The 18,344-nt window shown below is 37.8% G+C and overlaps 1 pseudogene; it reads right to left on the bottom strand.

Annotated features, from left to right (window-relative positions):
* Positions 1-16,373: 16,373 nt before the first annotated feature.
* Positions 16,374-17,849, bottom strand: LOC131273312 (dnaJ homolog subfamily A member 1 pseudogene; annotated as a pseudogene).
* Positions 17,850-18,344: the final 495 nt, after the last annotated feature.

Genomic DNA, 18,344 nt, shown 5'->3' with positions numbered 1-18,344 from the left:
TAAGATAAATATTCTGATATTTCATTAGAGATATTTGGCGTTTGTTTGTTTTTTAAAGATTTATTTTATTTATCCTCCCCTTGCTGTTTGCTTGCTGTCTGCTCTCTGTCCATTCACTGCGCGTTCTTCTGTGTCTGCTTGTCTCCCTTTGTTGCATCATCTTGCCGCACCAGCTCTCCACCGGTGCGGGCGGTCAGCTCTACGTGGGTGCGGGTCAGCTTGCCTTCACAAGGAGGCCCAGGAAGTGAACCCAGGACCTCCTATATGGTAGACTGGACCCCAATCGGTTGAACCACATCTGCTTCCCTGCATTTAGTTTTTGATGACTGCCTCAAATACTGCTGGGAGTGCTAAATAATGTATGTTTTATGTTCCATGACCTTTCTAAAATCTAAAATCTTCTGACTTTGAAAACATGGCCTCGGGGTCATTGGAAATGTATGTACCTGCTTTTTTGAAGTTTCTCTGTATAAACACTGACACCACTTCCAACTCAACATACCTAAAACTGAACTCACCTTGCCCTTCAAATCTGCTTTTTCTCTATTAATTTTGCCAACCAGTATTCCCCAGATACTGAAATTTAAAACCAATATATCCCAGATATTGAAACGAGTATATTAGTGATGCTCCTCACCTTTTGTGCTTAGAGTATTTACAATCATTAGTCCTACCAGGCCACACTATCCCCAGACATTAGTCTTCTATGCATTTCTGCCCAGTTGCAAATCTTGAGTAGAGTCCAACCATCTACCAAATTAAATAAAAATCCCACCCTAGCATTAGAGACCTCACCATTTGTTCCCAATCTATCTCCCTAGGGGGACTCCTTTTTGGGGAGAGGGTGGGCTTAGTCTATTCTCCTTCCTTAAATTTGATTTAGATTTTCTTATTTTATTATACCTCTACTTATAAGTCTGCTTATACCATGGGCTTCTCCTAGAATAAACTCTAAATACATCAGTTGAAATCTTAGACTTTCCAAGTGGAATGATCACCTCCTTCATGAAGCTCTCTATGGTCAGCCACAAATGATTTGCTATCCTTTCAACTCATGCTGTGCCTTATCTTCATAGTCCATGAGAAATGTATATGCAGCCTTGTATTGTCTACGTTTGATTGTTGGCACAAGTCTGATGAATCCAAGAATGGGGCATATAGTTGGCTCTCAATAATATTAGTTTCTTGCTACCTGAAGAGCAAGGATTATTCTTATTTATCTGCATATGCCCCATAGCACTCATGGTAAGTACTCAGCAAATATTTGTCAAATGATCAGTTGAATGAAATTACTGTTAGGAACCTATTCAATTCAGTGCCATAAGTGGACTCTTGTTCTAAGAACTAAAAATCTCCCCTGAAATGTGCTTAATATTTCTATAGAAATCTCTGAAAGTCTCATGCCCACAACACATAACCCTTTTCCTAGAGATGCTATTTTGGATAGGAAGTCTGGAGATTTAATGAAATCTAAGAGGGCTTTCTGAAGAGCATTCTATGAAGTCCATACAAAAGTTATTCTAGCACATTTTCCCACAGCAATTAAATATGCCAAAATGGCTTATGTGGAGATTAACCTCTGAGATTAAGGGTAAATTTACTTCCTCCTTTTCACTTAAAATAAGTTACTTCCCACCGTATTGGAAAGCCAAATAAAGTAATAAAAAATTTGAATTCACTAGAGGCTGTGTGTAAAGAAAGGTACATGGAAGCAGCATCTATTCTCTAAAGACATAAATTTAATCCAATGACACAGTCACTTCAAAAAAGGAAGTTGGGCATTTGGAAGAGAAATCAAGGGTAGGAATAAATTCTGAAGTACGGAGAATAGACAGTGATGACTTTATGAAAGTTATTTATCCTATTTAGTTTACATTTCACTCATGATTGTATTAAGAAGTTCTTATTTTAAAAATATTTTTTATCCAACAGGTACTGGATAAAAGTAGCAGGTACTGCTTTTATCCAGCAATTATAGTGATCAAACAGTTTGAAGCTTTTTATTATGTTCTGTGCATGGTGAAAGGGCTTCCTCTCAAGAAGCCTGACACTGAAGACACAGTTCAGAAAAGTGAAACCTTTGGGGTTTCTATATTAGGCCGTTTAGTTTTGCCTCTAGACTCTTAGGCTGAAAGCTCTGAGGCCTGAGTCTTGTTTAGGATTTTGAGAACCTCTGCTGATCCAGTGTTATTTCAGTAGCTGTATCAGGAGTAGAAATATTAAAAAAAAGGTATAGATTTAAATTCCTTTTATTCCAGTTTCCATGGGCCTGTCAAAAATAATTTTATTGTGCAGCAGAGTTTAGCATTTTTAATCACTCTTCTCTTTTTGAAATTTTATCTTCTCTTGTATTTAATAAGGTCATTCTTCTATATTTTCAACCTTATAAACTGCTCCTCCTCAGTGTGCCTTTTCTCTTCTCACACCTGTGAAATCTCCTGTTTTCTCCTCTCTTCTGGGAAATTTCACAATCTCTCCTGAAGTCAATTTTCATAATTCCTTTATCTTGGATCCCTGTTCTAAGCTTCTGTCTACATTTCCACCTACCTTTTTAGTGGATCCTTAAACTTAATATGCCCAAAGGCACTCCATTATGCCAAACATCTGCTCTCTTACAATGTTTCTTTCTATTAAGGCCCCTTCTGAAAGAGCTGTATTCCAAACCTCAGGAGTCAGTCAGACTACAATCATCTTCAACTCTTTACACCCCTACTTCTTCTAACCACCAAAATGATTTCTGTTTGTTTTCCTCTTGAATGCCTCTCACATAGGCTGCTCTTTTCCATATGCTTTGCTACTACTTACTTTGGCTCCTTCCTAAACTAATTCTAATAATTTCTTAAGTGGTCTCCCTGACACTAGTCTTTCTAACTTAGCCTACACTTGAATGGTAAGGCAAACTTTGGAACATCTAGCTTCTATCATGATTTTTATTCAAGTCATTCAAAACACTTTTGTATCTTTCCTTTAAAACTATATTTTGGCACTTCTGTGATCCAGTCCCAACAGAGCTTTACAGTCTGGTCATTATCATCATAATAGCCACTGTTTCATGAGATTTTACTCTGCTAATATTGTCCTAAGTACTTTATCTGCATTATGCCATTTAAGTATCATGACACCTCTTGAATTAGGTATTAATATCCCCACTTTACAAGATATGACTGAGGTAGTTTGAAATTGTTTTATGAATCACAAAAAGAGAAAGGTTATGTATTTAAAACTAATATATTCCTGTGGATGTGATACCCTTTGATTACATTATATTTGGTTGAGGGACCTTTGATTAGATTATTTGATAAGATCACTTTTGGGCTGACTTTAGTGAGAAAGCACTTCTAATGGTCTCGATTTGGACTCTTCCTGGCCTTGGAATGGTAAGCTTTTACTACAAAGATATCCCCTTTATAAAAGCCAACACATTTATGGTACTTTGCATCAGCAGTCCTTTGGTAAACTAAAGCAATGATGATACCAAGCTGTAGAGATGATCATGTACCCAAGCCAAAAAACTGGTAAATGGTGAGACTGGGAATTGAACCTAGGCCTGAGAAACTTAATCACAGGCTCTAAATCACTACTTTGCCCCAAATTAACTTTGCCACTTAAGCATCATCATCATCATCTATAGCATTTATTAAGTGCCTACTATGTGCCAAGATCTGGGTGTAGAACTTTTACATATGGTATTGTTAATCTTCAAGATAGCCCTGCAGTGTATGTATTATTCCATTTTATAGATAAATTTTTTAACAAATTAATTTTATTGATTTATATTAATAAAACATAAATCCATCCAAAGTGTACAATCGATGATATTTGGTATGATCACATAGTTTTGCATTTATCACTGCAATCATTATTACAGTATTTTTATTATTCCAACAATAATAATAATAAGCAAAAACCAGACAAATAAACAAAAACTCATCACCTCTAATCTCTCAATGCTTCCCCTGCCATATATAGCTGCTATTCTGTTACCATCTTTCTAGTTTATTTTTATTAGTATTTTTAAAAACAGTTTTGTATATGCAAATTACCCATGTTTGTATTTCACATGAGATTTCACTATACTATACAGTTCCATGTTATATTTTTCAGCTTTCCTTCTAGTAATTTACATGTCATTAGACTTTCCTTCAACCACTGGCATACCCATATAATAGCTCTGCTAGTTACAAACACTATGATGTACTTTTACAATTTCTATCCATTCCCAAAGATTTACAAACAACTTTTTACCAATTCTGCACAGATTAACCCTCAACTTTCCATTCTCTACCCTCATTCTATTTTATGGTGACCTATATTCTAATTCTTAACTCCAATAGTTTACACAATGTATTTAGTTCATATCCTTCTCCAGGATAGACCATATGTTGGGTCAAAAGACAGGTCTCAAAAATTTAAAAAGATTGAAATCATACAAAACACTTTCTCTGATCATAAGAATGATGCTGGAAATCAATAATGGATGAAAAAAGAGAAAATTCATAATAAATGGAGATTAAACAACACAGTCTTAAATAATCAGTGAGTCAAAGAAGAAACTGCAAGAGAATTCAGTAAATATCTTCAGATGAAGGAAAATGAGAAGACAACACATCAAAACCTATGGGGCACTGCAAAGGCAGTTGCTGACAGGGAAATTTACAGCACTCAATGCTCAAAAAGAAGAAAGAGCTAAAATTGAAGATTTAACTGTACACCTGGAGTAGCCAGAAAAAAGAAGAGCAAACTAATCCCAAAACAAGCCAAAGGAAAGATTGTAAATATCAGAACAGAAAGAAATGAAATTGAAAAGAAAAAACAATAATAGAGAAAATAAACAAAAACCAAAACTTGGTTCTTTAAGAAGGTCAACAAAATTGACAAACCCATAGGTAGACTGACAAAGAAAAAAATAAGACATAAATAAAATTAGAAATGAGAGGGGGGCATTACCACTGACCCTACAGATGTAAGAAAGATCATAAGAGGATACTATGAACAACTATATGCCAAAAAAATAGACAATGTAGAGAAGATGGACAAATTCATAGAAACAACAAACCACCTATACTGACCCCAGAAAAAAAAGAAGACCATAACAAACCAATCACAAGTAAAGAGATTGAAACAGTCATCAAAAATCTCCCAAAGATGAAAAGTCCAGGACCAGATGGCCTCACAGGTGAATTCTACCAATCATTCAAAGACAATCTATCCCCAGTCTTACTCAAGCTCTTCCAAAATATTGAACAGGAAAGAATGCTACCAAATTCATTCTATGAAGCCAACATCGCCCTAATACCAAAACCAGATAAAGATACTGTATTAGTCAGGGTTGTCTAGGGAAACAGAATCAACAAGGGTTATCTGTCGATAGTTAGAAATTTATCAGAGTCTCTCATGCAACTGTGGGAATGTACAAGTGCAGGGAGCTCCGATGAAAGTTCAATAAAGACTCGTGACTAGTTCTTGGAGATGTTGGCTTCAGCGACGAGATGGGAAATTCTCTCTCAATGCTGGAATCACTTCCCCTTTTAAGGGATTCAACTGATTGAGTTAAGTGTCACTCATTGCTAATGGCAGTCTCCCTCATTGATGTAATTATAACCAGCTATTTATGATTTACCACTGCAGTAAAGTCAATGGTGATTAAAGTCCATAAATGCCCTCGTATTGCAGTTCTCCCAGTGCTTGAATGACCAAACAACTGGGCACAATTACCTGGCTGGGTTGACACAATGGCCTAACCATCACAGATACTAAGAAAAAAGACTAATTTCTCTAATGAATGGACATGCAAAAATCCTTAATGAAATACTTGCAATCCAAAGGCACGTTAAAAATCATACACCACAATCAAGTGGGTTTTATCTCAGGTATGCAAGGGTGGTTCAACATAAGAAAATCAATTATTAATAAACTGAAGAAGAAAAAGCACATAATCCTTTCAATGGATGCAGAAAAGGCTTCTGACAAAATACAGGATCCTTTCTTGATAAAAACACTCTAAAAGGTAGAAATAGAAAGAAGCTTTCTTAATATGGTAAAGTATATATATGAAAAACCTATAGCTAGTTTTGTGCTCAATGGTGAAAGTCTGAAAGATTTCCCACTGAAATTCAGGAACAAGGCAAGGATGCCTGCTATCTCCACTGCTATTCAATATTATTCTAGAAGTTCTAGCTAGAGCAATTAGGCTAGATAATTTGGAAAAACAGAAGTAAAACTTTCACTATTCGTTGATGATATGATGCTATTATCTAGAAAACCCACAATAAAGCTACTAGAACTAATAGACAAGTTCAGCAAAATAGTGGGACACAAGTTTAGTATGCAAAAATCAGTAGCATTTCTATACACTACTGATGAGCAATCTGAGGAGGAATTCAGAAAAAAATTGTTTATAATAGTGACTAAAGGAATCAAATATTTAGGAGTAAACTTATTCAAGGACATAAAGGACCTGTATTTTGAAAACAAAACATTGCTAAAAGAAGTCAAAGAAGACTTAAATGGAAGGACATTATATGTTCATAGATTGGAAGACTAAATATTGTTAAGATGTAAATTCTACCCAAACTGATTTACAGATTCAAAGCAATCCCAATAAAATTCCCAGCAGCCTTTTTTTCCCCAGAAATGGAAAAGCCAATTATCAAATTTATTCGAAAGAGTAAGGGGCCTCAAATAACCAAAAATGTCTCAAAAAGGAAGAATGAAGTTGGACAACTCTTACTTCCTGACTTTAAATTATGCTACCTAGCTACAGTGGTAAAAACAGCATGCTCCTGGCATAAGGATAGATTGACCAATGGAACAAATCATGAACTCAGAAATAGACCCTCACATCTACAATCTAGTAATTTTTGACAAGGCGGTCAAGACCTCCCAGCTCAGCAGAACAGTCTATTCAACAAATGGTGTTGGGAGAACTGGATATCCATATCCAAAAAAAGAAAGAGGACCTCTATCTCACACCTCATGCAAAAATTAATTGAAAATGGATCAAGGACCAAAATATAAAAGTGACAACCATAAAACTCCTAAAAGAAAACGTAGGAAACACTTTCAAGATCTTGTGGTATGTGGTAGTTTCTTGAACCTTATACCCAAAGCATGAGCAATAAAAGAAAAAAAATAGGACTACCTCAAAATTAAACACTTTTGCACTTCAAAGGACTTTGTCAAAAGGATGAAAAAGCAGCCAACTCAATAGGATAAATATTTGGAAATCACATATCTGAAAAGGGTTTAATATCTATGAAACATAAAGAGATACTACAACTCAACAATAAAAAGACAAACAAGGCAGTTAAAAAAATGGGCAAAAACTATGAATAGACACTTGTCCAAAGAAGAAATACAAATGGCCAGAAAACACAGATGAATTTTTATTCTGTGGGAATGGTCCAAATAAGATCATATGGACCAGTCATTCACATTTACGCCTATGGAGCACCATCTTCACCCTTATTTTAGTTCAAAATCATCTCAAAGGCAGACATAGTTTTGAGGCATGGTTATATGCCTCTTGCCTTGTTTTTAAGTTCCTTTAAACCAGAATACAAACTCAAATGTCTATGCAAGTAGAGCAGGTAACATAATTAACTCAGGTTTTAAGACCATAAGATTGGTGAGGACTGTGGAAAAGAGTCAGATTTCATTTTTGTGTATGTGCCAGGTAAACACACACACACATACACACACACAGTTTGCGTGCCCTTACTATTTCTTCTTTTCTTTCTTAAGCAAATGTTATTAGATAGATAGACCAGAAAGATCAAGAGATGTACATGTCCATATTCAGGATGAATGTGAAGTAATTGGTTTGCAGCTACTCATATTTGAACTCATAAAGGCATCTGATAAAGACATGATGGTCACTTTTAAGGAGTTACTGCTTTGGTTGATTTGTTTCATTTAGGTGGTGATAACACAGGTGAGCCCTAGTACTTTGTCAAAGCAGAAAAATAAATCATGAATCCCTTGTTTTCTTTGATAGGATGATTATCATTCATAGCCTGAGAGCTCAGCAGTTCCTTCTCCCATCTGAGGCCTGATCCAGGGCTCCACTCTGAGCACAGAGAATCCTGCTCCCTGCTGTGTGGACGGTTATCTGGCCATGCAGAAGCCTTGGGCCCTCACTGTAGAAGGCTCTAGGTATCTCCTTTGCCGCTTGGTTTTTCAGAGCTGGCAGGTGGGACTGCATTGTTCTGAAGTTTCAGTTTGGAAAATTCAGACATGAAGGGTTAATCTACATTTAAAAATAGTCCTTTTGGAGGAACTTATGCTATAAATGAGAAACCTGTGCGGAGTTCTGGGTTCTCTCTTTATGTTAGCTTTGGCAGGGCCAAGAGCCTGTTTGGATGATAAAGCCAGCATTTGGAACCTGTATTTTATATCACAGGAAAACTAAGCAACTTTAAAATATTCCACATTTGCCTTTTGATACCCCATAATCAGTAGATGAACTTTAATTTCTGGGAGGCCTCCCAATGATTAATGCCTTTACATTTATGACGTGAGAAGAATGAACCGTATGTTGCAGTTGGTCTTCTGTCCGTTTCTGAAGAGCGCCCGTGCCAGGATTTTGATGTGCACTCGCATTCTGGCACCAGGCTTCACACTTCTCACCCAGCACAGAGCCAGCTCACAGATCCTGTTCAGCACAGAGACTCCAGACATGCAGCATCGATTTGAAGGCGGCCTCCTAAAATGTGTCAGGCACAGTCTCCCTCTTCCTATTTGGAGCCTGTCGTGTCAGGCTAGGACCTCTCTCAGCTGTCTGCAAAGCAGCGTTAGAAGGGATGAGTTTGCTAGCTCTTCACTGAGGCAATCTCCATGAAGTCGAGGCTTGGCACTACGGGGCTGCTTCCCAAATGTTTCCTTTTCCTCCATTTACTGTTAAGAGAAAGCCCTTACACCTTGCTTATCCCATTTGCATTCGAGCTTGTGTGGTCGTTTGCTTCTCTTGGAGGGGACGAAACTGGAGTGAACACCTTCAGGGCCTTCTTTAATTCCTGCATGCCCCGTGAGAGAGGAGTGACGTTCACTGAGCCGTGCGTGGGGGCTGTTAATTCTGTCCACTAAATATTTTTTGGTTCTCCCTGCCTCGAGGCACATGGTAGGATTATACTTCCTGCCTCGGGTGGCCGTGGGACTTGTTTTGATCAATAATAATGAATAGAAGTGACATATATTATTACTTTGGATTGTAAGCTGTTAGAATTGGTGCATGATTTAGCAATTTCCTCCTTTCCCTAACGTAGTGAATGAAAATGAAGAAGCACATTTTGAAATGTGGCCCCCAATCTGCCTGACTTCCTGACTGTGGTGAACAGAGCAACCCGGCTCACCCACGGTAGACTGGTGGTATGAGCAAGAAATACGTGATTGGAAATTAACCACTGACATTTTGGGATTGCTTGTAACTGAGTGAGAATCTAGCCCATTCTGACTAACATGCCTTGTTAACTAGAGAGCAGAGCAACTGAACTGAAGCTCAGAGTGCAGAGCCAGTTCCATTTCTTTCTTGTCTTATTCTCTTTCGTATTTCAGTAAAAAAAGGCACGTTTCCCCCATAATTTTATCCTCCATGTAGAAAAGAGACAGTCTTCTTTAACAAGACCACAGTCTCCAGTTTTTTTTTTCTTCCTGTGACAGGAGAGAGATATCAAAGTATAAATTGAGAAAGGAGATAGAAAAACCTGCTATGTTCTTCAACTAGGTTTACTGTGAATGAATCTACTGTATTTTGGTCCCTACCTGATTCACATCTGTTTCTTCTCACATTGGTCAGGAAGGTATTAGAAGGAGAAGTGATGACAACTGTTTCCCCAAACCTCAAACCCCCCACTGTTACAGATCTTAGATCTTTGTATAGCATGACACTTAGTGCTTCATGTAGATAACAAATGTGAGCATACTTTTTTGTTGTCGTTTCTTAAAAGTCCTGTAATGGTAAGAGCCTAATGGTTCAAAGATGCAGTAGGCAAGATTCTAAGATGAGCCCCAAGATTCACCTCTTTATAACCTCTCTCCCTTTGTGTGTAAATACAATGGAATATCACTCTTGTGATTAGGTTCCAATTTTTGGTAAATGTGAAGGCATATGATGATGTAATTAAGGTCCCTCAAAAGTTGATTTCAAGTTAATCAAAAGGGAGATTATTCTGGGTAGGCCTGACTTCATCAGGCGAGATTTTCCAAAAAAGTCTGTAGTTATAGATAGGCATTTTTCTCCTGGCATTGAGAGAGCAAATAGCCATCTTGTGAATAGCTGCAGGAGGCCGCATGTCAAGGAGCTGAGAGTGGCCTCTAAAAGCTGAGAGTGGTACTTGGCTTATGGCCAGCAAGAAAACAGGGACCTCAATTGGTAACAAATTCTGCCAACAACCTGAGGGAGCTGGGAAGTGCATTTTTTCCCTCGCTGATCCTCCTGATGAGCAGACAGCCGGCCAACACCTTGATTTCACCCTTGGGAGGCCATAAGCAGAAGACACAGCTAAAATGTGCCAGACCCACAGAAACTGAGATTATAAATTGTTTTAATATACTAGATATAGAGTAATCTGTAATGTAGCAATAGCACACTAACAAAAGAATGAATTTTTTTTTAACTATCTGGCTATTTTTAATAACAAATCATTTAAGCATATCCTGTCATTTCCCTAATTCCCTAAAACCAATTGTTACTCCCACCTAGAACAGTGACATTGGAAGAATTTTTTGCAGAGATTAATTGTGTCATTTGCCCTCCTCATTGCATATCCATCAAACCCCTGCCAGCAGCCAGTCTGAGAGAGCTTCATGGTCTCTAGTCCTTCTGGTACATAGACTCCACTTCCCTTCACTGGGAGCATTCTTGTCCTTGTCATTCCCTAATCAAATATACCTGGAATCTGGAGATATCAGGAGGCATGTAGTATATCCCTAAATCCAAGCGATGCACCCCTTTTGGGCACAGTTCTGAAAAGGAAATACAGTATATGTAAAGACATCCATTTGACTGATTGGAAAGTACTTGGCATTTTAAGGTAAATTTAAACATTGGAATATATGCTTTTGTAATTATAGCCCAGCCAGGCAGAAATGAGCCTCAGTGTGAAGGGGAGAGAGACTTTTTTGTTTGTTTTTTCAACTCATTTTGGCACCATATTTTTGAAGTTGATAGCCAGATAGGATACAAGCAGTTTCTAAAAGAAATGTTTGAGGAAAATAACTTTTTCTTTATATATATAGATGGTTTGACTTGTTACATTTTATGTGTAACTTTGTTTTTTAGAAACTTCTTTATTCTTTTTTCTCCCCCTCCCCCTTTCTCTTCTTTTTCACCAGGAGGCCCCAGGGATGGAACCCAGATCCTCCCATATTGTAGGCAGAAGCCCTATCACTTGAGCCACATCCGCTTCCCTGTATAACTTTTAATAAAAAGAAAAACAAACAAACAAAAAGGCAACACATAAATGGTAAAGACTTTTAGGTCCCTTACCTAGTAGGATGGAAAGGCACCAAAAAAATCAGTCTAGGAGAAACCATGCAGATTTGCCAAATCTTAAGGAGAGTCAGTTTTCATGAAGAGAGAGAGAAAGTATGAAAACTGGCAAAAGTCTGAAATGTGCGATATTCTTTTAAGTAAGAACAAAGGAGCATCTGACCAAGTGGCAACGAATGTTTGGTCAGAGCTGCACAGAGCTTATTCTAGGTGAGTTAAGCAATAGGACTCCACTGTATGGGAATATTATTGGGAGGAGAAAACCAAGAGCAAATGAGATCAAAAGTATTTAAGGGCGTGGTTTTCTCCTGAGCATTTGTTAAGAATTTTTCTGAAAAAAAAACCAAAGCAAAACAAAACAAAAACTAATGACAAAGAGAGGTTGAACAGGAATTCTATGTAAAATTGTTGACTTGAATCTATAGCTTGAAAGAGTTTCTGGGAACTTCTGAATCATTACTTTCCACACTGATTGATCAAATAAATGCAAATTTAAGAAATATCATGCAATTGCTTATTTACATTTGCCTCACCCGTGTTACAGATGATCACTTCTTGGAAGAAGGATCCAGCTGGAGCTAAGAAATGGACAATATTTGCTTTCTTGGTGCCCTGTAGAGATTCAGAAATTTCTAGGCATTGCTTGAATTGTTTGGATTCAACAATTTATTGCTGAATTGTTCTTCCTACCCTTACCCTTGCCCAGAGGACAATAGTCTAAGGGAACATAAGTGCAGAAAATAGAAATTCTGAAAATTGTGGTCTTTAATGCATCTTATTCTTGGTGACAAATGTTGCCAGCTAGTTTAGAAGTTTGCTGATTTGTTTTTCTTTAGTTCATGCTTTTGGTCACCTATGTTGATAATAGCAAATTTCTCAAAGGTGGTGATTTTCATGGACTTGGGCGATTTGAGTAGGAAGCTCTAAAACTCTGAAAAGATGCAAAATCAGCTCTCTTCTTTTCATCTTGGTCATCTTTCCTCCCCCTCTTATGAGTGATCCCTTCTCCCTGATTCCAAGGAACTTTATGTTAGCCAGTTACTATTCAAAACTTTTATTTCTTTCTCTACTTAAAGTTGAAATAGAGCCTGCTAGTTAATCTCAATTATAAAGCTAAAAATCTGATTATTTAATTGAAGTACTTAAGTGGGATCTCATGGGGAGATCTGTGGGCTTTATCTTTCAAGGTATATTTATAGTTTACAAGATAGTTTCATTAATATAAACAAATCTCTATTTGAGCAGTAGGGCAGAGTTGTTTGAGTCTGATGAACTGTGTGTAGTTCTTTTCTAAATACAGCTGTCATATTTCTATATCTTTTCCCCATGAAGAACAGGGGTCTGTAACTTAAAACTACACTCCTGAGAGGCTGCCAAGCATTTGCAATAGATGGAGACTGTGTTCTCTCAAAGACATTTTGTTCTCATTGGGGTTTATACCACTCTGTTACCTGCCTGAGTTCTAAACCCAGCAAAAGATGCACAATGGAGCCAAGGATGTGAAATAAAAATGTCCGTTTCATTACTTGGTAGCACTACTGGAAGGCAACACTTAGGCATATGGAAAAACTTGACTTCCTATTATTGTGACCCAGAATTAGGCAAACTTACCTATTTAGTCAGAGCAGCCTAGAAAACCATAGGCCTTACCTACAAGGAAAATTTCTTTACCACTGTTCTTCCTACAAGTAAAGAATTGAACCAGCCATATCCATATCCTCTCTGAAAGCAGTCTGATCTGAAAGAAAGAGGGAGAGGGGAAGGATTGAGCTACTCACATGTGGTTCCTGCTTCCAAATTTACCAGATACCTCTCTTCTAGAACTAACTGCATGACACGCGAGTACCAGTGCAAAATGAAAATGCAGGACTCCCTCCTCAAAAATTAGTAAGAATTTCAAGATGGCTTCTGTAGAACATTAAGCCAAACATCTGCCCTTCAGAATATGAGACCCTGGGTGACTGCACAATTTGCAAGCCTGAGAAGCCAACCCTGTTCACATCTTTTTTGGAAAAGACTAAGTAGGGAAAAGGAGGGAATCCAAGAATGTTTTATATGAACTCATGTCCATCTGCATGAATATACAGATCAAGTATAAAGGAGATTTCCCCACAGAATATTTCTAAGCCTTCTATTTTCATTATCTCTTAGGCTTAATTAACAAATCAATGTTCCACTAGATACCTGGCTATACCATTCAAGGGAGGAGAGCAGCAATATTATCAGAGATTTCCTGCCCGTATAGTCATGGATCGTCTTCCTAGTATCAGCCATTGTTACTTTCTTGATCTTTGTAGGCAGTGAATAATTTACTTCAAAGGACTCTGAAATAAGTCAGAATCATACAATCATCAAATCAACTTCAAGGCTGCTTGGTATCCAAGGCTGTTACTTTACCTCTCTCTTTTGTTGTATTCCAAATTATGTCCAGGTACATTATCTTACAGAACTACCAGAAATAGTGCAATGAAATAAAATTACTTCTTAATAGTATTTCAATAATACAGAGCCCAAAAATAAACCAAATTGGAGTATAAGTCATTCCTATTATCAAATTTACAGGGGGAATTAATATACAAACAGTAAAATCCTACATAAATTAAAGTCCATAATTCTTAAGTTAAAGATAAAAAGAATTAAAGTCTGAAATCAAATTTGGTGGCTCTAGTTGTTAAATGTCCAAAGAAATTGGAGCCCAAATGAATCTTCTCAGTGTCTTGTATTTTTCAGTATCAGCTAGAGGCATTATTGAAGAGAAAGAAATGGACTAACAATTTTGTAATTCTGAGGAAAAGCTTGTTTCATATTTTAGGGAAGAAACAGCCTTAAAACATCCAGTTAGTCTCTTCATTTCAGATATAATTTTAAATAAAATACCGACTAAGGTGACCATTGAGAAAACTGAACAGCACTGAACTTTGGGAAATGTCAATATCAATTTTTTTTTTAGACTTGGGATCGTCATTCTAGCCACATGACAAAAAATTATGAGTATTCCCACTGCCGACCATCATCAGGGAGTAAAGAGCTGGAATATGAACCTCAGGGAAGAAGGATCTTCCATTTAATTGGGACTAAGCCAAGCTGCCATGAAGAGGCCATGAGTGAGTCTGGAACTGGAGTGATCTCTTTCTATGTGGTCAAGGCAAAGCCAGTGGTGACACAGGGCCTCCATGTTCCATCCCTCCCTTACAGAATATTATGGAGGCACAGCTCCTGTGACAGTATAGAAGTGACAACACCAAGGGTTGCTCTGCAGATATGATAAAGAATAATTTTGTCCTCCAGCACCAGTGCTGGCTGTGGGAGAAAATGAAGACCTCTCCAAGGATTGTTCAGTTTCGGTGTTGAACAAAGGTGGCAGAAACACGAGCCTTCAATAACTCCAATCAGGGTTGGGAAATCTTCCTTCCTCTAAGTGTCAAGTGTGAGATCTAGCATCAGTTTTATGGCAATAAACCAATAATATGGATCCATTAGCCAGAATAAGAACACATTTTATTTTGAAATTTATCACTGAGAGGTGTCTAGGAGAGGGAGTGGCATTCTTCTGATAAAATGGAAACTCATTCCATTAATTAAATATTAAATAATATGATTATTAGTTAGAAAGAGAATGCATTTGTGGGGTCTTAAAATGAAGACCTTTTTCATCAGTTCATGCATATTCACTTCAGCGTTGTCTTCTTTCTGATAATGTATTATCAGATTTATTTCATGCATTTCTATCCTTTCCCCTCATCTTCATTCTTATTCTGGGAAAGAGAAGAAAAATTTATTCTTCTCACTTTCATTGCACCTTCCTCCACCTCTGTGGAAGGGCTGAGTCCCAAGGAGCCTGGATCATAAAGGGGGAGCAAGGCTGCAATGACTCCTCATGTCTGAGGCTCTGTCCTAGAGGCAGGAGAAATGTGTTAACCTGGCAGAGTGAGATACTTCAGGGTGAATGCAGAAGCCTCTGCTCTTGACACTTTTCTGCATTATCCAGGGAAGTCTAGGGGTGGCTACTGGTGATGATCCTGGAGAGGTGAACAAGTGCTAACTCACTTGTTCTGGGTTCTCAGAAGTTAAGATCTCTTGCATAAACAATAAAATGTAGCTGATAATTAGTTTTTATTATCCTCAAATAGAATTATTTTTCTTTAAGAAAGAAGAAATTACTGTAAGGGAAAATTCTATTCCCCATGAAATAAGACTTTTGTGATCTTGTATTTCAAATCAGTCTATGATCTACAGTTTTCTCAAATTCTTACTGGTTATACTGCACTAGGAATAACTGTATACATTCTAAATCAAGCCCATGTGGTTTAAACATATTTAATGTTTGACCCTGGAACCAATATACTCACAGAACAAATTTTCACTTATAGAATCTTCTTTAAAGCATTTTAGGATTTAAAAGCTTTCCATTGCTTAACTTCTTTCTGTATACTTTGTTTTTTTACTGAAAGACACAACAGAAAAAAAAAAAAAAAGCCAAAAAATGTAAATGTAGGATAATAGCTAGATAAGACCCAAAAGAAAACTGGCTGAAAATGGATTATGACATTGTAATATCAAAACAAACTCATAATCAAACTATATGCAAGTTAAAAATTTCCTTACACAAAGCATGATAGATTTCTGTCCTTTAGATCTCCTTTTTGTCACTATATGCTCTTCGTATCTAGACGGTCATCAAGCCAAACAGTTCTGGATTTCCCCTACCCTTTTTTCTTCTCATATCCCTACTACCATTCAATGCTAGGCTTTCATAATCTCATTTTTGTTATATTGTATCAATCTCCTAATAAAACTTGGGCCATCAGCTATTCTAGTCCAGGACTCCTCTTTCAGTTTACACTGGTGACAGTGGGTCTTTTTCTTTTTTTTTTTTTTTTTTTTTTTTTTTGAGCTTTTATATTTGAGTTTATTCTTCATTTAACTTTTAAAACACTACTATAGTTGAAAAAACAAAACCGATAGCAAGTAGTGAGCATATTATGATTACAGTCCTTTGCTTATTCACTACTGCATATAAAATGCCAGTAGTGAGTGTTAGCCACTGGTCACCACTAAGAGGTTTGACACTGAACACCACCTCTGGGGTGATGTTCATCATCCTCATATGCCTCTCCATTGTAATGGCGCCGTCTTTCCTGATTGGGATCAAAGTCCACCAGTTCTACCTGATCCATTTCATCAGTTTCTTCTACCTCTTTCCTCTCAGGTAGAAGTTTCTCCAGCATAGACAGTTTATCAGGGGAGAGAAAACCATTCTCAGGAAAGTTTACCTTAAATTCGATGATTAGGCGACCCTTTTCATATGGCCTACGATAAATTGGCATGCCTTCATTTAGCACACACTTGATATCTCCATGCTTGACAATCTGACCTGGATGAGAGGTGATGACTATGGTTCGGTTGTCAAGAGTGGATATTGGCTTTTGGAAGCCACACAATGCTTCAACCAATTGTATGTCCATACACATGAAAAGGTCTTCTCCTCGTCTAGTAAAAACAGCATGATCCTTCTGATCTAAAACAATGATGATATCTCCAGGCTCCAGTCCTGGCTCTTGGTCTCCTTCACCATGGAATGTTATCTTCTGGCCATCTTTCATACCTTTATCAATATGAACTTCTAGAATCTTCTTCTCTCGAACTATCTTCCTTCCATTGCAACTTTTACATCTATCTTTAGGGCTGATGCGTTCCCCATGGCCCTGGCACTCCATGCATACAGACTGAATCTGCTGAACCATCCCTGGTCCTATCTGATGAATTCTTATTTGCATTCCAGTACCTCTGCAATTGGGACAGCACTCTACTGCTCCTTTCTTACCACCTCGGCCTTCACATTTATCACAAATCACATTCTTTTGCAGAGCTAATTTTCTGGTTGCACCGTTATATAAATCTTCCAAAGTTACCGAGAGCTGATGTACAACATTTTTACCTCTCCTTTCTCTCTGCATCCTTCCACCACCTCCAAAAAACATATCAAAGATGTCCATGGGGGAGCCAAAACCCCCACCTGCTCCACCCTCTTTGATGGCCTGTTCTCCTCCTTTGTCATACAATTCTCTTTTCTTTGCATCGGAAAGCACTTCATAAGCTTGAGAAATCTGTTTAAACTTCTCTCCCTCATTTGGATTCTTATCAGGGTGGTACTTCAAGGCTAGTTTCCTGTAAGCCTTTTTCAACTCTTCCTGGGTGGCATTGGGTTTGACCCCCAAAACATCATAGTAAGTGGTTTCTTTCACCATTTTCTACAGCCGGTGAGGGGGCTGAGGCCAGTGAGGGGGAGCGGGAAGGAGCGCTTCGCTGTGCGCAGCTCGGGTAGCCGCCACCCCTCCGCCTCTTACCGAGCGTTCTGGAAAGTTCCCGGGTCTTTTTCTTTATGACAGGCTCTGGAGCCCCAGGTCCTGGCATACAATTGCATTCCTTTTCCTTTTGTGAACATGAACTATATAATGGGGCTTTTCCTCCAAACTATGCTCTCCAGCAACCCCTTTACTGAATTCTCTCTACATAAGTATATCAGTCTTTTCTGTTTCAGTGTGGATATAGAGAGATTATAAGAAATAAGAAAAATTCTAAGAACTTATGTAGTTTCTGTCTCCCTTCTGACATGTTAAATGAAAGGTATATTTGACTTTGTTCTGTGGCTCTATTTCAGAGGGCAGGGTTCACCAATTCTACCTAGGTTTCCAGATTCCACCTTAGTAAGAGCCTTTTTATTTTTTAATTTTTTAAAGATTTATTTATTTTTTATTTATTTCTCTCCCCTTCCCTGCCCCACCCCCAGTTGTCTGCTCTCTGTGTCCATTCGCTGTGTGTTCTTCTGTGTCCGCTTGTATTCTTGTCAGCAGCA

This window comes from Dasypus novemcinctus, chromosome 2 (assembly GCF_030445035.2).
Source record: "Dasypus novemcinctus isolate mDasNov1 chromosome 2, mDasNov1.1.hap2, whole genome shotgun sequence".
NCBI lineage: Eukaryota > Metazoa > Chordata > Mammalia > Cingulata > Dasypodidae > Dasypus > Dasypus novemcinctus.
Note: the sequence above shows the minus strand (reverse complement) of the source record. Positions and strands in the feature narration are given on the sequence as shown.